At 36.5% G+C, this 23,482-nt stretch overlaps 1 protein-coding gene across 3 annotated transcripts in view; it reads right to left on the reverse strand.

The window, feature by feature from the left end:
* LOC117231422 overlaps positions 1-23,482 on the reverse strand; it is a 237,850-nt gene that overhangs the window by 173,271 nt on the left and 41,097 nt on the right. Inside the window, exon 5 of one of the 3 annotated variants that reach the window (XR_004492958.1) lies at positions 7,771-8,050. The exons of the other annotated variants lie outside the window; for them this stretch is intronic. The gene's annotated coding sequence lies outside the window, so the exon portion shown is untranslated. Of the gene's footprint in view, positions 1-7,770; positions 8,051-23,482 lie in introns of those variants that run through there. 3 annotated transcript variants of the gene reach the window in all.

The following is a 23,482-nucleotide window of genomic DNA, read 5'->3' on the forward strand; positions in this document are numbered from 1 at the left end:
TAATACGTTAATATTCTTATTACTTTCGTTGATCGTTACAATATTTCCTTACAAATTCACATCGTGTTTATTCACAAGAATTGTTTGCTATTATTATTATTCTCACTGAATGTATATTAAGAGAATGTATATACAGAGAAAGGATTCTATATTCTAATTCTATATCTTTCCTTCCTAGTTATTTTTCCCAATATCTACGTTAAATTCAGAATAATAACGGACACTATAATAGGCTTATGGCCCGATTATAGTTACCAGCGTTACTCATTAGTAGCTCCCATTTCGAAAATTTCATAGTAAAATCTAGGCTATTTAATAATAGCACAAGCGTGTTTCCGTGCGGCGAGTAATACGCATCACTAATGTTAGCAACCTTATAAATACAACATGGAAATACCCTGACTATAAAATATCTAGCCATGTATATCCATCCGCATATTTATATTCTTCGAGTATGAATGACCAAACGATGGGTTTAATTATTTAACGTGTCGTAAAAGAAACATTTCGATAGACCTCGAATTAAATCGTAAATAAAGAAGATTCTACTTTAACTCGACGATGACAAATATGTATTAAGGAAAGCTATGTATTAAGGAAAAATCCATTAACGTAATTAAATGCACATAAAATTAACGTTGCTTTACGCATTAATAAAATCAACATGTGGCGTGGCAAAGAGAGCCTTGAACTCGATGCTGATTCCTTCAAAAGGGGAGAGAGAGAGAGAGAGAGAGAGAGAGAATCATTGGAACCAAAATAAAACAGTCGGTCAGACACGAAATAATTAGCAATATTCTAAGGTTGAAGGGGTTTGAAAAACCGGTTAATGAATTTTTTATGCGGAATCGTATATTTGCCAAGGGTAGCATCAGCAGGTATTATAAGCTCGGTATTAACGAGTTAGGGGCGCAAATTAGACGTGCCTCGTTTCGTTCGAGCTATTTACCCTCGACATTAACGGTGTGGACCTTCTAAATACAATCGGCCGTTTTATATTCTCGTTACTGGCGTCAACGAATCGATCGGTGTTCCTATAATAGAATCAAGAAGGTAAATCATTCTAGAAGTTACTAACAATACGCAAGGAATTTTCACGCTTCTTTGCTCTCAACAGTCACAGAGGAAATAACTCTTTCAGATGAATTTCTCGTATCGATCTTCGAAAATCTAATCGTAAATATTAACAGACGTAAGGCGCATCAGTCTCCTTCAAGATATACTTACATTCATATTAACCCAAATTACATGTTAACGTATGTACCTACCTATAGAAAATCGAGTAAAATTTGTAAAAATTCTCTCGCAATAAAATTCCTTTTTCCAGGAACCGATATCGCTAATAAAATTTATTCTCTATTAAAGTATACTCTTTCCCTTAAAAACGCTAAAAATCTGTCTTTCATAGACCCACGGACCAATACCCACGAATCACCTGCAAGCTGCGCACCAACTCGTCACGCTCTGAATCAACAAACTCTCCGCTCGTGACTTCGCGCGAATCTGCTTCCAATTCCATTCGGTTCTCGACCATTGCCGGTCCATCGATTCCATATAAACGTCGATCTAGCCTTATCAATCGCGTTGATTTGACGCTCTCTCGCGGAACCGTCATCGAATCGATGGCGTTCCGCTTAATAGAACCGACGAGGTAAATCACTTCGATGACCTCCGATGGAACAACGCCGGTGAAACGGTCGCGGTGACCCTCGCCAGCCTCGGCTCTCACCTCGTTCGAGGACAGATCGATGCTCGAGCAGTGTCAATGTCAGTCGTAGGGCGGAGATGCGCGACGAGGCGAGAGGGGTTGCACCGGCATTGCGTCATCCTGACGTCAGGGCAACCCCTTTCGCTTTACGCCACCCTCCAGCCTGTATGTTTGCCCTTGTACGAGGCGGCTTACAACCCTCCCTCCTTTTCGCGCCGCCTCTGCACACGGCTGACACGAGGTATAGGCCACGTTGGCCTTTTCCAACTACGCGATCTAGCCGCCGCCGCCGCCACCGCCAACGTCTGTCTCTCTGCGTCTCACAAGCGGCCCAACCTGTTGATCGACCACGAGAATAAACTGCAACCCTCATTATGGAAAATACCGGGGATCCCTTGCCACCAGTATAGCAGATAGTGCATCAGGATCGATCAATATCGAGTGATTTGGAACATTCATGTGACGGTTTTAAACTAAAGGGGCGAAAGGACGATCGTTAGATTGCGGATTTTTATGCAAATTCGTATTTTTACGTTCTTAATTGGAAAGATTGAAATTACGCGGAGATTTATTTTGTCTGGTAAATGTTAAAGACGAGTGGTATAGGAATGAGCGAATGAGTTAGAAATATGTAAATGTACAGGGTGGTTGGTAACTGGTGATATAAGCGGAAAGGGGGTGATTCTACGCGAAAAAAGAAGTCGAAAATATAGAATACAAATTTTTCGCTCGAGGCTTCGTTTTCGAGAAAATCGACTTTGAATTTTCGATTGACGTTATTTTTAAAATTTTTAAAATTTTTAAATTTTTAAATTTTTAAATTTTTAAATTTTTAAATTTTTAAATTTTTAAATTTTTAAATGTTTAAATTTTTAAACTTTTAAATTTTTAAATTCTTATTCTATAACTTCGACTTCTTTTTTCGCGTAGAATCACCCCCTTTCCGCTTGTACCACCAGTTACCAACCACCCTGTGTATGTATATACAAATATGCATATGTGATGTTGCAACGAGTATTATACTTCAGATATTTTGTATATTTCGTTGGCGTACTATGTACATTCTACGGATTTCTGTATCTTTATGTCTGACGTAAGTCCATAAAAATTATTCTTACTTTGATAACGTTTATATCCAGAATCAGTTACCAGGTTTTTCTTAATTAATTAATTCTTCATTTATTAATAAATTATCACCACGCCTGTTGAAGAGTTACTATCAAATATACTCGATAAAAGTACGCGAGTAACGAAAAATCAGTTGTAGCGCTATAATGCGAGTGTTTGGCTTGTGGAGAGCAAAAGTCAAAAAGTGTAACTGAAATGTTTTTCCATTATTACGTAAACATTAAATACATAGATATACTTCTCAGTTAACGGTAATACACGTGTCGCTGTTTTATGTTGGCGCAGAAACGTTAGAAACAAATTAATAATTGCGTAAATCCTTATTTCTCAACGGCGTCAGTGACGTACAAAAGATTCAAAATTATAAAACATGCTAGAACTCTTGGGTTAATAATTGAGTTTGAGAAATGAATTATGTTTAAAAAGAAGTTTAGGAATTGCTTTTATTCAAATGGTTATATGAACAAAATTCGAATATATAATTAAAAAAATAAAATTACACAGGCAAATCGATGTTTACGATTAAATTGTTCTTCGTTTCGAAGCGATACGATTCATTCTATTTGTTTTACAGTAAATCGGATAATTATCCGATTCGCTTGTTTTCCTGCGGAACTTTTTATCGTTAGAGTAGAGAAACAAAGAAAAAAAAATACATTTGCACTTGGTGCATTCATTTTAATGTTTGTTATATAATAACAAGAGATCACGAAGTTCTGCCACTCTGTATGACACGTGGCAGAATACGTATGTAGGTTAAATCTCGCTCGTGATCATTTAGATGATCAACAGGATATCGTCGGTATTTACCTATCAACAACAAATACGTGAAACGTTTTCGTTAAATGGTAAACAAAATAGAGAAACCAATTATCAATCGAAGTTTTTATTCATCGATTAATCGTTGTATCAGTACGCCCATACGCTAGTTATAATATCAATTAATATTAAATATTGAGAGAAAAATTAGCATTTTTACAAAACTCCTGGTACTTCGAATTGTTTGCTTTGAGGAAACATAGTCCTGCCAAAAATTAATATTTTCTTTTAAAATAGAGATAAGTATGTTTCGTTATTGGAATATATGTAAACATAAATACAAGACGCATACGACAAATAAATAAATAAATAATCCGCAAGCGTAGACGGAGATAGTTAAGGCAATTGAGGCGACGAGATCACTGATCGAAGTTCAAAACGACGGCGTTATATTTCTCGGAACACGAGGGAAGCAACGCCATTGAAAACGTCCTAATCGTATCTGGCCAAGGGACGTTCCGATCGACTATGTATTCATGCAGCCAAGGTCAGAGCCGAAGGAGCACCGTGGAAACTCTTCCGATAATTGGCTCCGTGCACCGAATACAGAACAGAGACTCATCAGTCGGAGTCGCCTTTGAATCGTCCTCGAATCGTCGAGCAACTCGTTTATGGAAATTCAACGACACGAGAAAGAAAGTGGACGCGTCGAATAATTGGCCGTGGAACACGCGCAACCGCGGTAATTTTACTCGACCGCTTTGACACTTGCAGTTGCTCTTCCGAGAGAATCTTCGAAGCCTTCGAAAGGTCGAGCGAACATAAACAACGAAACCAGGCTAAATAACAAAAGGCGAAACTTTCATCGAGGATAAAAGAAAAATATAACGAGAAAACGATAAAGGAAATTTGTTGGATATCGTGGGATAAAAGATATTATAAAAGATATATCGTGGATAAAAGATATTAGCTCGGAGAAATCATAGGTGTTGAAGTAACTACTTCAAGAAAAATTCTACATCTTTATTTATGTATATTCGTGACCTAGAGACTGCTATTACGCAGAAAATAGAATTTAGTGAAACAAAAATATTCTAAATAACGAAAGGTCCATATTATTGTACCCTTGAATATACATTATATCTTGGGGTACAAGGTCTAGGAACAAAGGAACTCATTTCTATTTATGTTCCTTGTAGCCTTTAGCTAAAGCCATAAGGTTAACTTTTTTGATAATGTCCTTTTGCTATAAATATATGAACGTGCTCCCTATCGATTCCATTGTATTGTAACACTAAGGGAGTAAGGATCTGGATCAGCATAAGCTTATACATTACACTTATACCTTTATTCATTTCAATATATTTTTCTATTGCAAATTCATCCACTCATTCTTCTATCAGCCAACCTCGACAATAGTTTCAATAATTTTTATACGAAATTAATTTTAGCTTCGTATGTGATCCTTTCCATCATCGGCAGATTGACAAACACAGATGTAATATTCTGCTCCTTTTTTGGCTAAAGTGCGATCACGAATCCTTTGAATATCAATAACACGCCAATTAATAATATTAATGAAGTATTCCATATACCTTGAATATTCTAAAGAAATCTGTCTGATCGAAGGTTCATCTGAGAAACAAAGAGGAACGGAAGACCCCTGACGTTGAGTACCAGCATGAACACCTCAGGATCTCGAGTTACCCTTGCCTACCCGGATGGATGCATCTCTTTCGGGTGGTCCTGTGGCGAAAAAAAAAAACAAGAATTCACAATGGTGGAGTGCCATAAGGGTGCAACGAACGGCTAATCGAACAAGGTCACGATCGATGTTCGAGTCTTCTTATAAGATCTATTCCTTATTTTTGGAGGATAAAGTATCGTTGATTAACGATGCAGGTTAAACGTACTGATATTTCTCCATTAACCCACCAATGAGCAAGCTGGTTCATTTATATCTGCGTGAAATTTCATTTTTTAATGTGCTCGAAGGGAAAAGAAGGGAGAAGAAATGCCGACTCTGTTCCCTAAAGAAAAGTAAGCACTTGGAACTAATTCTTGTTATTCTGCTAATATCAGAGAAGCTTTTTGAGATTCGCTTTGCTCTACTACTGTAATGCAAATGAAATGCTATAGCAGAGCGTGAGTGCATATTAGTATAACGTAAGGCGACCAACACTGACGCATATGCTGCCACGGACGCGCCATTATATTCAGAACTCACGGAATCAGTAGCGACAGTTTTTCGCAAATATCTGGGAAACCAAGATTAATCGTTGGTAACTTGTAGAGGGAAAATAATCGAAATCGGCGAGGTTGCTCTCGTTTCGTTTCTCCTTCGATTCTCGTCCTTTTTACATTTTCTTCCGAATTCTTATTTTTCCTAATTAATCCTTTAAACATTCGACTGAAAGATGTATCATACACTAAAATAGAGACTTTGATGAGTATCTCGGAATTTTATCAGATCTTTCGAAAGCCAAGAACGATACAAAAAATAGTGGCGAACGTAAACAACTCCGGTTGCGAAAAGTGGAAAATACGTGGCTGCCCACGGAAGGTTAAATCAATTTATCGTCAAGTTAAGGATGATTGACATAGTTATCCTTTGAACAAATTATCCTTAATCAAAGAATAATTGACATTTTTACTCTAATCTAAACGAGGGATATATTGTTCACATTTGAAGAAAGCAATTAAAATCTAAAAAAGATCCTTTATCAGGACTGAAAAAATAGAGAAAAGCAAAGTTTACAGAAGTGTGACAATTGCTATTTCGAAAAGTATAATATAAATTTCTTCTGCTTAATGAAAATCTTTATTATTGCCAGTTGTATCGTTTGCCATTGTAATTTCTCAATTTGCTGCAACTTTCATCGACTCTGTTACGTGTACCTATAAGAACCCGGTGGATGGTGACCGGGATTTTCGATTTCGACCCAGAATCTCGATTCGATGTTTTCGCAATCACGATGGCGACTGTTGGAGAGTCGAAAGCGAGAGTCTCGACCAGGTCGAACCCAATACCACCGCCCAAGGTAGTGATTGGACATCTTCGTTTTTCGGAACACCACAGGTCGGCCACCTGCCTGATCATCCTGTTCGTTCGAGGTCGTTGCTCGATTTCCAAGATACTTGTGGAATTTCAGGAGAAATTCATCAAGTATTTTTATATGTAGACAACGGAATTTTATGCACTCGAGGGAAACTCAGAGGCGGAGAAAAAATCATAGAACGCAAAACCGTATAAAATATGCAGAGTAAATTACTCATTATAATATTCAATAGATGAAACGTGTCTCTGTTCATGATTCATTTGTTTAGTTACGTTGAGAAAAACACGAACCTGCGTGATTTATCGATAACAATTTTCAAAGCGACAATTTTCCGGTCAGAAACTCTCAGCGTGACGAAAGCGGAGGTACAAAACGTTGAAGGTTTGAAGTTCTTCGTCAAAAAAGAAATAAACAATTTCCAAAATAAAACGACACGTATAACTATTCGACGTAATTGGCTGGATGAGACAAAGTTCACGTCTATCTTCGTAAACACCAAACACATGTTAAATTCTAATATCAAGCGACTCATATAGAGTACAAAGACAAGGCTGTAAATTTCAATCTGTTTGTGACATTAACATCTCAACGTTAATTGACCATCCATAAATCTAAACTTTGGAAACATTAAAGTTCATTCGATAACATTATCGAGAAATTCAATGGGAAAAGTGGTGCGAGTACAATCTTTTCCCATTACTCGTATCAATATCCCTGCGAATATTCTCACGAATTGCCACTTGGATATCCGAGACTCACAATAATATAATTCGGGAAAACGAATAAGGTTATAGCGTGAAATCGAAATTCTCAGTATCCTGACTTATGCCAGTATGATTTTTAGCCTGCCATTTATCTAGCTCGAATCGCTCGTGTCAAAGCGATTTTCTCGCTCGAAAAAAAGAAAGGTCCTCGTATTATACGGAAATAATTCCATCCAATCGTACCTGCCGTCTTTAATGATAAAAATAAACGTCCCCTAAAAAGAGAAGGAAAGTCAACGAAGGAAAAGTGGAGCCCCACGTCGGAAACGAATAATTGGATCGGCAGCTAAGGGAAAGACAATTTCCGAAACGGATATGCCAGGCCGTTATTATCAGCCAGGCAGATTAAATGTTTCATTTTTAATAATTCGTATATTTGGTCAAGGCCTAGTCGACTGTCGAGGGTCATCGTAAAACGCACGCAGCGTCAGGAAGGCGGCCAGGTGTTTCATGAGCGACGCAACAACGAGTCGATTTTCTGGGTCGTCACGCCAGACGGACACCCCGAATCCTGCGTTTGGCACATGACTGTCGGGAACACATTTTACTGCCGTCTATGTAGGTCACACGCGCCATGCGTGAACCTATGATATATTGTTTGATTGATGCCTCATGCTGATTTCTCGGCTGCTCTACCCAAAACCCACGAATTGTTATTCTTCAATCGTGGCATTAAAGACGAACTACGAGGTATTTAGAGACGTAGTATTAGGTTGTCCGAAATGTTTCTTTCGTTTTATAAGGAAATAATAGACGCACAATGTTTTTTGTTTTATATTTATTGAATTATGCACGAACGTAATAATAGAGATAGAACGAAATGGATCATACCTAATTCAATAGAATAATACGAGACAGAAATTGTTGTTCATCTATTATCACCTTATGAAACGAAAGAAATTATTCGGACAACCTAATAGATTCTATGGATTATTAGTAAAAGCATAATAAATAGGGGGCGGATATCGAGACATTTTTGAGAAATTCAAGATTCGAAAAATCTTCTATAATATAGGAAAATGTATATGATATTTAAAGCAGAACACTTACTACGATGTTTAGCAGACAAATCTTTGTTTAGATCGCGTTTCTTTAATTCTGTTCGTAGAAATATAAGAGCGCGCGAACGTCCGCAGTTTAGTAGTAAAAATAGTTAGCGAAGCTTTGTTAAATGTTCTTTGATTTCTAGTCTTTCGAATTTTGGAAATTTTCAAGGTTTCGGATTTTCCAATATTCGAATTTTAAAACGTTTGAGTTTCTAGATATAAAGATATTCAAATACTTTAGCATTCAAATATTTAAGTTTCCAAATCTTTGAATCCGTTAATATCAAAATTTATTAATTGTCAAGTTCGATATGTTGAAATTTTGAACTTTGCGAATCTTTTCGAATGAAAGATAAAGTAAATAATTATTCGTAGGTAACTTGCAATTTTAATAAATCTCGCTCGTTCGATCCAAACCAAGAACTATCCTATAAATCGTTTGCACAATTAAAAAATCATTTATGAATAATGGATAGATTATTCGAGTTCTATATCGTTTGATATTCGAGTTTCTGAATTTCCAACTGTTTGAAAATTAAATGGATCATTATCGACAAGTAACTTTGCAATTTTAACGAAGGTCGCTTGATTCAAATAAACCGTAGATTATTTTGCAAACCGTTTGGACAAAACATTCTGTCATTGCAAATAAATCGTGAACAATAGATAAATTAAAAATGTGACGATAAAGAGAGCGGACAACCTGTGTGACTTCCAGGACGATGCAACAGCATCACGCTCGAGTTATCGAGTCAAACATTTAACTCGAAATTCTGTGTTTGGCGCATGACTGGCACGTAATTAAATTTCTTGTTAATTGCTCGACCAAAATCGACACTTTTTGGATTGGAATTTTGCCTGAAACAAGGCACTGGCGATTGAAACGATCGACTATGGCAAACTAAAGAAGTGAAATATCAAAAAATAAGACGCAATAATTCGAACGGTACGCGAGTACATTTCACCTCCGCAAATATTAAAAATTTTTCAAACGAAAAGTTTATTCTCTTCCGATCTCGCGAGCTTATTGCAATTTTCATATATTTCCAACAGAATTTCTCCCGAATAGAAATATGAAATCTCTGAAAAAGCATATATAAACTTAAATTCCTTTCTTCTTTGCTTCGTCATAGAATCAAGGTCTGTTTCACCGTTTAATTCCGTTTCTCCGAATGTTCCGTACGCGTTATTTCATGCGCTCCATTAGATCAATTGAGATACCTAATCTAATCTGATACATCTTCTATATTTGCAATAAATTTCTTTTAACTTCTATATACATTTTGTTCTCAAATCACATCGATATAACCACGATGGTCGTGACTCATCGCTGTGTTAATGAAAGTTCGAAACGTTTTACGTAACACGCATAACATATACAGAGTGGTTGGTAACTGGAGGTACAAGCGAAAAGGGGGTGATTCTACGCGAAAAAAGAAGTCGAAAATATAGACTAAAATTTTTTTTTTTAATTTTTCCATCGAGACAACGATCTACAGTGAGATCCGTTAGAACGAGACGCGATAAAGTGCACGCGTACCGAGCGAAAATTCAAAGTCGATTTTCTCGAAAACAAAGCCTCAAACCAAAAATTTTTATTCTATATTTTTGACTTCTTTTTTCGCGTAGAATCACCCCCTTTCCGTTCGTACCACCAGTTACCGACCACCCTGTATAAATGTAAATTTGCCGTGATAAGCGTTCGAGTATTTAATACGCTTCGTGAGCCACTGTACAAACTAGAAATTTGGAAAAGTCTATTTCCTCAAGTGTATGTGCAATTATATATTTGATATAATATTAACTATATATTTGAAAGAAATAAAATAAAAAACAATGTAGGTGGCTGTTGGATATGGTTGAGAATAAAATATCGTATTCGGAATGGATTAACACGCACGAAACATTGACAACGATGGTATCTTTCTTGAAAAATATATTTCACTTAATTGGCCTACTTTGACTTACGTTTTCGTCGCAAAACAGGGATAAGGTGGATCGATCCTGACCGAGATCCCGCAAAAGGCAAGATGTCAGGCACGAGTTTGATATCTCGTAAAAAGCATTTCGCTGTGGCAGGTGTTACGAGACTGGGCAACCGCTGTTGTCCGTGTCCGAACCACCTGCTCGTTTTTTATTCGATGTATACCACGCGTTGTATTCACACTTCGCCGTCCCGTTCGCCCTGTTCCACGCCAAACGAGGCGGCCAGCCCTCCACGCACCCAAAAAACAGCCACGAGCCACCTTATTTCATCTGATGTTGAAACGCGTAGTCCTCTGGACCAAAAGGATCAAACAAAAATAACTTTTCGACGAAGAGAAATCTAACGTAATACCATGAGATTGCAAAGTAACCTGTAACCTCTGGACTTTCTTTTAATCTTATTGGAATCGCAACTAACATGAAAATTGTAGACTACAGGAGAAAAATGAGAAAAGTTACTGTTCAGATATGTGTAATTTTTCTGTGCTACACTAAATTAGTAGTAGTGACATACATATATGAGTATGAGTGTGTTGCAGTATGTGCGTGCACAATGTCTCGTAAAACAGATAAATTCAACTGTTCCGTTGGTAACGTGTTATAGAAGATGACGAGACAAAGAGAATGCTGAGACGCGTGCAAACGTAAATCGATGAAGATCTTGTAGATCACATTTATATACATAACACGTAAATACAAGATCTACAATTTTCAACAGTTACATTTTCTTACTTTTATTTCTTTACATGCAAACAGTTTCAAGATTCAACGTGTTGTTGTCGATCAATCGCATATTATTAAAACTGTCTTTTTCTTTATTTCATTTTATCTATGGTTATCGACCATTGATGGTTCATATCGCGGAATATATAGAATACTAAGCAAAATTGAATATCCTGAAATTAAATGATCCGACTCAAAATCTAACACGAACCTCCAAGCATCATCTACGACCGTACAATTGACATTTAAATAGAAACCATGTACATTAATTTAACTAGCTACTAAAGAAAGCATAGCACAAGTGAGAATGCTGCGATCTCACGGATTCGTCAAATTCTCGCGAGTTATGCCACATCGAAGAAATTCTATTTTACGAATTCGCGAGACTCGAGAAGCATGAACCATCGTTTTACAATTTACTGTCTCTCGAACGCACAGGATCGTGTTTCCTATACCCGTTCCCATATTTCGTGTCTTAACGCAGACACCATTACCCTTCGTTTATGAGAATTATTTCTGGCTGAACAGCGATTGAAAAAATACGACAGTAAAGAAGACGATCTGAAACTTATGGTACACCTTGAGCGTTTAAAAAGCATGTCTCTAACAAATCATTCTTAACACGAAGCGAACCTGCCTCTCGAAGCAGGTGGAACGTCGTCAACCAGAATACCCGAAATCCTAATATTAATAAATCTTTACGAGTTCTTCTTCTCTATCACTATGTAAGTATTCGACAAAGGAAACATTTTTGGATAAGAATCAGCTTTTTACTCTTATCGAGTTACACGATTTTCCAGATCTGTCTATTTGAAGTGGAAAGCATCGGAATACCCCGAGGAACGGTGGGACGCAGGTGCGACCCCCTTTTCAAGGTCCTGATACTTCCCGCGCCCAGACTCTTTTACAAGGTGACGAAAAGAAGAGAAATCGTCCTTCGTCGATTTGAAGCGAACCACATTGTATCTGTCGCATACCAGATGATCGTCATCCAACGAAACAAACAGGTGATCTCCCGTTTGATGGAAGACAGATCGGTTATCTTGCAGCTTGCGGGAAACATGGAACAACTTTGTTCGTTACACGTTAGCCCTTTCACTCGTTAACATTCCTCTGACCCATTAAGCTGCGTTCCATTGAAGAATATTATAACATATTTTTCTCACACGTCGATGTACGATAAAACAGAGAAAATTCTTTCGATGGCATTCGGGGCTATTATACGAAGCTGAGTAAAATTTTTGTGAAATTTTCAATTAATTTTTTCATTAATCTCTGGTACGAATAATAATTTTTGTGGTCATAAAGATATATCTCACCTAGACTATTCTTGTAAAATAAATGCTAACCTAATTAACATGAAGCAAATTGAACAAATCAATTTAACTTAATCAATTTAGATTTTTTTTAGAAGGAAGAAGGACTCTGTCATAAGCTAAAGGGTCGTAAGATTTTTTCAATGTTATCTTACAGTTTGGAAAAAAATTGTTATCGCGTAGAAACTATATGTTGATGGAAAAAATATTACGACGAAAACACAGTCTTTAAGAAAAAGTTGGAAGATTTAACAGATTTTATTAGGAATGATCATTGGATCAAATTTTTCCTCCCAGTTGTTTCTTCGTGCCAGGCGTCATTTAGTCGAGCAAGACGGAAGTGCCGTGGTTAATTGACTTAGAGGGGGCGAAAGCAGCGCAAAATTAATTAAACCATTAACCCTTCCAGCTAGCCAGCCAGCCAGCGAATATTCCTAAAAGCTGTACCGCATTGAACGGTAATTCCCAGTCAAGGGTGCACTTTATGGGGGATAGAATACCCTCTAAAACCATTTGCAATGAATTACGACACGGATGGCAATCGATAATCGTCTCTCTGTTTACGATCCATCCTTGTCAAGGCTTGTCCAGTGATCGAAACTTCTGTACATGGCATGCGCCAACGTCGATTATATCAGTTCCGACAATAACGAAATTATGAACAATAAAAGAATCTGTCTGTTGGCTAACGTTAATCCTAAGATATTAATCGAAATATCTTCAAATGTTTTTATTGTATAAATTTCAAAACATCACTGAAGATGCAGCAATAGTCAATAACCAAACGTTAGCGTCATTCGCTTCTAACTAAAAATCATTTCATAAAATGTATTAGGTTGTCTTTCTTTTACAGACACGTCTGTTTATACAAACATGAAACCTAATCCGTCAAACGTTGTGATTTTTATTTTGATAGAACAAAATCGATCATACGCAATTCGATAAAATAATATAAAACGGAAAATGTTGTGCATTCATTATTTCCTTATAAAAGGAAAGAAACTTCTCGGACGACCTAATACATTGTATTGTATATACAGGGTGGTTGGTAACTGGTGGTACAAGCGGAAAGGGGGTGATTCTAAGAAATCGAAAATATAGGATAAAAGTTCAAAAATTTAAAAATTTAAAAACTCAAAAACTTCAAAATTTTAAAAATTAAAAATTTAAAAATTAAAAAATTTTAAAAATTAAAAATTTAAAAATTAAAAAATTTTAAAAATTAAAAAAATAACGTCAATCGAGACAACGATCTACAGTGAGATCCGTTATAACGAGACGCGATAAAGTGCACGCGTACCGAGCGAAAATTCAAAGTCGATTTTCTCGAAAACAAAGCCTCGAACGAAAAATTTTTATTCTATATTTTCCACTTCTTTTTTCGCGTAGAATCGCCCCCTTTCCGCTTGTACCACCAGTTACCGACCACCCTGTATAAAATGTATAATATTGTATTGTACGTTAAATTTGTATCGTATAAGAGTAGCAAATTTTAATAAGAAAAACTCAATTCTATTTACTGCGAATTACTAGCCAACTGATCGTTCCGTTCGATATGGATTTACAAAATTCTAAACATTTGAACGCGACACTAGGAAAAGAGTTACGACTTGAAACAATTGCGCAGATCGCTGTGTATATTTGTCAGAACGAGAACGTCCTCTGAAAAGATTAACAGCGCTCTCTTGGCACGGAAAGTCCATCGAACCAATGCTGAATACCGAAAGCAAAGGTAACAAGAGCAAAGAGACGGAGTAACGACCAGGACAAAAGAATCGAATAGACAATACAATCGCCAATCGTAAATACATATTTCCATTTGGACGACGGCAATTGACGCGAGCTCGTTGCATTTTGATGCTTGTAGTTAGAAATGGAACGCACGTAACAAGAGAGCCGTCTTTTTGTTTCGGTCCGGCCCATTTAATCAGCAGCCGTGGCATGTTCGTGTTAACGAGAAATTAAGGACGACCGGGAATTATTAAATAATTGTTAAGGTCTTACGCGACATTCTTGCCAGCCACTGCTTCACCTAGCCACCCTGACCAAGCGAAGAACGGTGCCAAGGTCTGCTTGCTGGACTAAACTTCGATATTATATACACAAAGCATACACTGGCACACGGACGATCTAGAACGAAGCGTGGGCTAATGGACGAGACAAAGGTGACGAAGGATGATCATCGGCGCGGAAAGATCAATTTTTCATGACGAATTTGATGACATACTTGTACGCTTGTTTTTCTTTTTTCTCTTCTTTTAGTACGGCGAAGGAGAGAACGAGAAGCCTCAAAAACCTGAAACTGGCAATTCGATAGTTCTCTTTGGAATATCAAGAGGGTTGGCGATATTCGTTTCAACAGATGATAATAATAGCACAAAGGTTTATTATTAATAGCAGAGATAAATTAGAGTATACCACAATGAAATTGTGCTGCAAACGTAGGTGCTTTATTCGACATTCTATAAATAGTATTAAGCATATGATAAGTTATTAAAATCGGTAATTAGAAAGCCTGAAAAGTTACTTGAAAAGGTAACAAGCTAGCAAAGTGACGATAAGAATAAGCGAGCAATAAGCCAACGTCAAAGTCACAGTAATTTCACTAAGATGAAAGGGAATATTCCAAGTTTTGTGTATCCAAGTACTTAACTAGAAGAGGTTTGGTCGCCTGTAGCTAGTTCAGGCTCAATTATGAGAAGTAGAAGAATCGTGTCAAGGTTCGACCGCGCTAGTATTAAACTAGCATTAAGTTCGCGTAGGATGCAGTCTTGTGAAGACACAGGTGCCACACGCTCAACGCTGCTTCATCATAAATAAGAGAGGCAGCGCGATCATCGGCGGAATTAGTTGGATCGTCCCAGTTTTGTGAACAAATGACATCTATACGGTATAGCGTGAAACGTCCAATTTGGACTTTCGAATATTCGATCTATATTTTGTATGGACAACCTGAGGTATTTTTATGAGACATTCCTCGTATATTAGAATGAACCACACTGAAATCAGATTAATCCACTCCATTGTGATTAATTGTTTGGTTTTCAAACAATTGAATATACGGATCTACGATAAAATTAAAAAATGTCGAGAAAGTGAATAAAAAAAGCAACTTTGATAATACGAAATTATTATTATTTATTCTCATATTATCTAGAAGCAGTTTACAGTTTAGATGATTAAGAAACAAATTATTTATTAGAATAATAAGATATTGTGAAATTTGATAATACTTGCATTTCTTTCATTTTGCACGGTTGGCGGATATTTTGATCGACTCGATATGTTAGTCTCACCGGAAGTTGAATATTAACCTCGATTAACACCGATATTCCTATACCGTGGCTCCTTGGTATGAATAATGTGCGGGTGACTAAGATTTCTTCCTCTTCTTTCTACTACTAATTCCCGGGTGATTTCATCGTGACGACCTCGCAAGACCTCGAACTCATTCCTCGCATCATGTCGTCCTATTTACTCGACTAATCCAGCTACGCTAATTTCAACTTTGAATCGAAATCAAGCCTCTTTTTCTTCAAATTCGAAGGCTAATTTTTAAACAGAAACAATTGCTAATTTCTATTTGAATTTGGAACGTTATAATGTCGTTTAAAAATCGATATTAGAACTATTAGAATAGCCAAAGTGACTGATAATTTGATTTACAAAATATTTTTAAGGATTTGTGTAATTTTTGGCAAACTACACAAACAAAAGTTTGTGACAGTTTGTATTCTCCTTTGAATTACGCTTCTGTTCATATATTTCTCATTTTGATTTCTTTCGTATACCTTTCGTATTCTTTTTCTTTCTTCCTAAATCGATACATAGCTTTAACGTTAAATAGATAATTATTTGAATTTATCGTGACCTTGAGTATTTGATAAAAAATTCCTCTTTGATGTATCTCAGCACGTGCTAGCAACTCTCGTTATCAAAGGAATTCCTAGACAAGTTACATAAAGGCTTTGAATGAACATCAATACCACAGGATCCTTCGAGATACCAAATTCTTTAGAAAGGACCCTTCTGCGCTATACTGTACTATATTAAACGGTCAAACATTCCAAGTTAGGAGATACAATTTTCTCGGAGCAAAATTCTTCTACATAGTAAAAACAGATCTTGCTTCTATCAGGTTTTACGTTTCATTTCCATAGTATGTATCAATTTTACACACATATAGTTGTACTATTACTACTACTGAAAGTACTATTAAACGTAATATACTCGAAGCCAATTTATGTATAGTACGTAAACGTTGGTAACTAAAATAGCATTTTAACCGATTCTATATAATTTATTTTAGACATGTTGCCTCTCATCTTTCGTTTACATGAACAATTTCAATATATTTACATATTTCGATCAAAGTTCAATTTTCAAAACAAGTTTTTGACTAGACTTTTACACATCATCCGACCATTTTCCGTATCCTTCACATTTAATATAATATAACCTTTCACATATTCAAGAGTTTATTATACAAGTGTCACGTACTCGATAACAGGAGGTCAAATTTGATCAAAATAAGCTTTAGCTCGCCAGAATGACGAAAGCAGCTGTTCTGTCGCTGTCAATGTTCCTTAATTGCACATTCGTTATCGATCGTTTAGATCGAAAGTATTTATAATCGCGTCTAGTTGAGGCTGTTAGTTTCTCCCGAGGGGGCTACATTCTCTTCGTCAGAAGTTTGTCTTTTATATTTTCTTATCGCAAAGGATAACTAACCCGTGAAACAATTACAAATTTCATTCGCTTTTAAAAATACCCAATGCCTTTATGCTTGGTTTTCTGAGAGAATCAAGAATCAAATTTGTATTTACACTCATTAGCGTTATATAGTACGCGTATCGGTGCTCGAATGGTAATCGTTTTACGGCACAATAGTTCGCTACTAAGAACGTGAACGCGAATCGATAGTTGTCGAACAGTCGGAACGATAACTGTAACAAAAATCGAAGGAATCAATCGCGAAAAATGTATATCAGATACGGTAGTATAAAAAATGATAAATCCAATTTACCAAAAACATGATCACAAATAGATATTAAAGATAAATTAGTAGATATTAAAGAAGGCTTCGAAGAATATACAGAAATTATCAAAATATTTCATTTAATAGGGAAGACAAAAAATTTGTTAATCAAAGGAAGAAAATTTTTGCGGTGAAGGGTCAAGAAAAATATCGGGTCGTCGTTTACTCAACAAATTGTTACCCTAACGACTTTTATTGCGGTAGATATCCGGCTGTGGTACCGGTATCGGCGATAATCGGGCTCCGACGAAGCGAGAAAATGTCGAGGTTCAAAAACACCATATCCTAGCGATCCTTCCGCGAACTACAAGGACGTATGGGGTCAGTATGCGTGGGTTGTTGCACCGGCTAGAGCGACGGATCGATGCAGCTTGCAGAGCAGGGTGCACAACCCGGCTAGCAACGACCTACCACGTTTCCATTCTCTCGAACTCAGCAACAGGCAGCTATTTACGCGGCTCTCGTTAACGGATTATTATCAACATTGTTTTTTCCAAATCGAATTATGTCGTATAATCGTATTTTGAGGGGATCGAGCAATGAGTTTGATCCTTCTAGGGATCAGAGAATCAAAGAAATAAAAATCAAACTACAAAACGTATAATTTTTATCAGAATATGAAGATGAACGAGCAGAAGTTTAATAAGGAGAAGGATAATATCAAAAATTGGTGAAATTCCTTGCGAAAAATGTATAGATGTGCGTACTTATATTTCGAAATTGTTCAGATAACAGTTAATTATTGCGAAAAAATTAAGATGAATTACATAGAAAATTCTGTAAAGTCGTAATATCATTTACGATAGATATGATTGACAACAGATACAATGAAAGACAATATAGCCAAGAAAATGTTCGATTGAGAAAAGAAAGAAGAAACTATCTAATTACTGAATTAATGTTTTCATAGTGCTACTTAATTGTCTGTATCATCTACTGGACCGAAGATTTATTATAGTTGTAGAATATAAAATTTGAACTGTGATAACGACAACAATTTTTATTATACCATAATGTGTTTTTTTTTCTATAGCGTACAATTTCAAAGAAAATAATAATTTTCAAATAATTTTTCAAATGTATTCGTTTCGTTATTGTAATACTTATGAACGAGAATGCGTGTTATTAATTTACATTCTCCATCAAAATATCTAAATACAGCAGCTTTGAAACGTTGATTCTCTAGTTGCACATAGCACGAACGGTTTCAAGGGTGTCGCAGCGAAAGTAATTAATGCGTGGCATAAACTTGCGTCGTTGTTAATAATTTCAAATTGCATTGCTCAAAACGAGGACGATGTATATAGTGTATCACTCTATACGAGGACACGTGTTTCCCTTTGTTTCAGAATATCGAAAATTAATGCTCGATGCTTAATGTAAAACAGCCGAGTTATGAAAGCAAGCTAATTTGCCAGGTTCTTTTCCAACTCGTAACGCTTTCATCCTCGAGAAGTTAATTACGTTTTTACTTCAATCTTAAATTCGCCTTCTTCCATTCCTTCTCGTTGAGTAATTGAGTTTAAGTGCAATTGAGGGAAGATGCGTGCTTAATATAATCCCTAAATCGATGAGTCTCTCCCAGAGGTTGAGTTCAGACGTCGGTGAAGGGTAATTAAAAGAATGAAATGAGAAAGAAAATGATGTTTGAACGTTCGATGCCAGTCGAGGCCTTCCCCTTTAACGAGAGGCGCTTTTCTGTTTAATTTCTCGTTTCCCCGGCAAGTGGCATCAGTCGCCAGCCAGCCACTCCACTTGTCTTTTCGTTAAATGAATCGCACCTGAGCACAGACCTCGCCAGGTTTAATCCTCCGAACGTAACATTTGTTAACGTAAATTGAAGAACGCTTACACGAATTTTGAAGCTAAGTGTGGCATTTTGAGAAGGTATACTTAAATTTTCGAAAATCTGTATACACATTGTCTCGTATTTTAAGAGTTTTATTTATTTGTTATTTTGCAAACACACATATTATTTGCGAGAGTTTGATCAATCGAGTAATTATGATTCGACTATTTGATATTTTAATTTCACCATTTGCGTGTCTTTTGTCTTTTGAGAGAGAATCCTTTGAATTTTTAGAGTTTTAATTTACGAATGTCCAATTTTTGCACGCACAAATATTCCGACTGCCACGTTCTCTGAGCTTAGAGTATTTAAATATTCGAATTTCTAATCTTTGAAACTTCTAACTTGCTAAATTTCCAAATTACCAAAGGCAAAGAATGTTCAGGAAATTGCTGGTATCCTGGAGGAAGGGCAATTGGAAATAAATGTCGTTGTTTAAATTCCTGGAAATCTTCTGATACACGATCTTTGACGTTCGTGTTGACCTTTGCAGGTTTTCACGTGTGGAACGCTAGCGTAGCCAAAATGAATGCAAGTTTCCAACAAGAATAGATTAGTGAAGAATAAATCAAAGGTTAAAAGTGGAAAGTCACGGGAGATGTTTCTATTCGGTGCTACTTCTTCGTTACGAGTACTCTTCGATCTCAACAAAAGACTAGAAATGTGTTGCACGATCTTTTCATCGAAAACGTTAATATTCACCTATACATAACGGTAGGTATTTCTTTCTAAAAATTATTCGTATTTTATTTCTATAAAAAAACTCTATTCGCACGTAACATGTATAAATTCAAAATTTATTTATTTATAAATAAAGTCAACAACAGAAAGTTTTTTACCGTTCATAACGTTGTTTATAAAATTGCGTAATATTCTACATAATTAATCGATTTTAACGTAATACAACAACAAAGACAGACGAAAGTTATACTCATTCGACAGAATGGACAGGGTCGTCATTTAGAAGTTCATGACCGTGAAAATGGTGGTCTACGATGACATCGAGAACACCCCTTCATTGAACAGAAACTACGCGATGACCTAACAGGGGCGCTTCCATTGAAATAGAAGACTGGTGTCTTAAAAATTTTCAAGGTCTGGGTGGACAAAAATATCTCAACAGGTTCGTACGTCACTCGTAGATCTGACCTTTCGATTGTACCCTTCGCGAGAAAGACTTATCTCTTACGCTATAGATATGCTTACAAGTAATTGTTATTTTTAAATGATACACTAAAAGCTTAATTATCCTCAATACGATTTTACTGGCAACTAAGATCAAACGATAACGAATAAATAACTAACTTGAAGAATCTTATTTAAATATTCACAGTTCATTTCATTTCTTTTAGCTTGCATGGATTAATTAATAATCGTATACGATTATTAATTAATCCATGCAATTTATAGTAAGTACTCTAGAAATGAATTTATTACGCCAAACAGGACGATAATTGCGTATCTTTCTCCATTGACAATTTTTTAAAAATGTGTCTACGTATATCGAACCAAACAAAAATATTCTAAGGTGTCTGAAACAATCGAAGGCGTGGAGTGAGTATATTATACTAAAAAAATTGGTCAATTTAATAACGAAAAAAAAGACGTTGTAGCTGGAAAATCACAAGCCACGCGAACGGACTGCAAAATCAGCCCTACGAAGAGAAAGTGAAGAAGTCAAGGTCGTCCCTTGGTTTAAAGAGGAAACTTTCCTTTTACAAACGAGGAGACGATGCCCCCGAGAAATTTCTAAAAATACAGTCGCGATGTATCTTCATCAGCCTTCATCCCGAAACATCCTCGGTTGAACCACCCTCGCAATACATTATTAAACGAGCCTGTTCCCTCACTCTTTTCTTCTGCTTCTCCTCCACTCTCCATCGCTTAACGTGACGAGAAAATCAACCGTCCCAGCAATTTACTTTCGCGATAAAAATTAAAGGGCTCTTTCTCTCGAGCTAACTTTCCTACGTGAACAGAATGATTCGTTGCAATTGTGCAAAATAAAAGAAAGAAAGAGAAAGAGAGAGAGAGAGAGAGAGAAGAAGCGAGATCCTAAGCAAAGTCTATTTTAACTCTTTCAATATTAAGTATACGTAATATGTGTATGTATGTATATATAATGAGTTATGTAATTAGCTAATACGAACATTTATGCAAATTCACGTTATTGCGAATATAATTAAAGATATGGAATCTACCAGAGATTTGCTTAAGTTACTAAATATAATGAATACTATACTTTTAATATTCAGTACATTGGAAGAGCCATAGCGATTAATAAATACTATTTTTTATAAAATAGAACTCCCTAATTGTTACAAAGACAACAAATCGTAATTGTTTTGTCGTTTCAAGTTAATCGAAACGACAAACTTGAACAATTATGAAAATTAGAGGGTACGATACTTCTAAGAATTGAGGTACGCGATGAAATCCCAATTCTCAAAATCTTCATTCACACCGCCTACGATCTTTGACCTGTCGTTTATCGACAAAAGGGATATTTTTCCAGAGAACCGGCAGCTCTGGAAAGATAGGAATGCCGAATGGCTTGACACTGATAAAATTCGTTTTCCAAACATCTACTACGCTTAATCAGCTCTCAGCCTCGATTTAAATCGTTCAGGCGAAACCAAGGGGTTGCTTTGCATGCGAAAATTCTCTCTGGGGGAAAATGGACGACAAATGGGGAGGAAGCCAAGGCCCCGAAAATTCACGGACCAAAGTTTTCCAAGCTGTGGAACAGAGAGGTGGCAGCTGAGGCGAATATATAGGAAAGGGATGAAGATACGAGGGAAAGAAAGACCCGGAGTAGGGTAGCGGTATCATTCTCGCTACACGGCCGACCTCCAAATTCCCCAAGAACACGCACGTGGCCCTTGTACGCTCGTGCTTCTTCCTTTCCAAGGACGAAACATTTTCACCAGGCTGAAATGGTAGCGTGGCCGTTCGAGGAGGGTTCGAGAGATAGAAATCTGAAGTCTCTGCCGTGTGGTAGGGTAAGAAGGTTCATTAATCACGGTCGGCTTGAAAGCAAAATCCACCAATTCGATCGACTGACAATCGTCGAAACGATGTTCAAGGAAAGTTTAATTATGTTTGTTAGGGAAATTAATCGCGCGATTTACAAGATACAACGTTTCAGCTTTTATCGCTTCATATGACGCAATCAAATTATTGGTGTTATTGATCTGCTATATGGTCTATTATATACAGGGTGAGTCAGTGTAATCGGCAGATATTTTAATTAAGTTAATTATTAATTACTAATTTTAAGTTAATAAATAGATAAACTGGCGACTCTTTGGTATATAAATAAATTGATACCTTTTGCGGTGATTGCTCAACTGCATCGACTAATGTCATAAACGATGTACGGCGTCACTTAGAAAGCTCTAAGATGCCTCGATATCTCGTAAAATATAAGATGTTAAAAAGTTAAGCTACATTTGCCGGATCAGACCTCCCTAATACGATCAATTTAATTTCGAACATTTTTTTTGATAAAGTCGATAGGTAACGAGTTATATCAGCTGGTCGTTCTTACTTGCTCAGTCTGCACGAAATAATTTGGAATTCTATGATTTTATATTCTATGATCCTGTAATTCGTTTCAAAATAAACGAAAATCCAATAAAATCTGCAAATGAAGTTGCTGCATCTGCTGGATTCACGACCTTACGTTTTAATTGAAATTCTATCGGAACGAGCCTGCAAGAAGATAAAATCTCGTCAACTAATTATTTCGTTTTTCTTCTATCCAGTTAACAGAACTTCTTGTCGCCAGCGAGACACGGACATTCCTTTTGAATTTAATTACCAAATATTCAAAGGAGAGGAAGAAGTAGAAAGCTTCAACTTTCAACGAAGGTCGGTGTTTTCCAACTTTTTCATCGTAGAGAAGTTTTTGTCCATTCGGAAAATCGTGTTTGCCATTGAACAGAGGAAGAAAGAAACGAGAAAAGACAGCCGCGAATTAGAAGCAAAGAAAACGTGTCTCTGATAAGCTAAGGGCCAAGGCCAAACGAACTCGACGACAAAGTGGAATTTACTCGTTCAAAATCTTTCCTCCGCTGTTTTTCCTCGATTTCTTAATACGTTTG

Source organism: Bombus vosnesenskii, unplaced genomic scaffold (genome assembly GCF_011952255.1).
Source record: "Bombus vosnesenskii isolate JDL3184/JDL3185 unplaced genomic scaffold, Bvos_JDL3184-5_v1.1 scf7180000013272, whole genome shotgun sequence".
NCBI lineage: Eukaryota > Metazoa > Arthropoda > Insecta > Hymenoptera > Apidae > Bombus > Bombus vosnesenskii.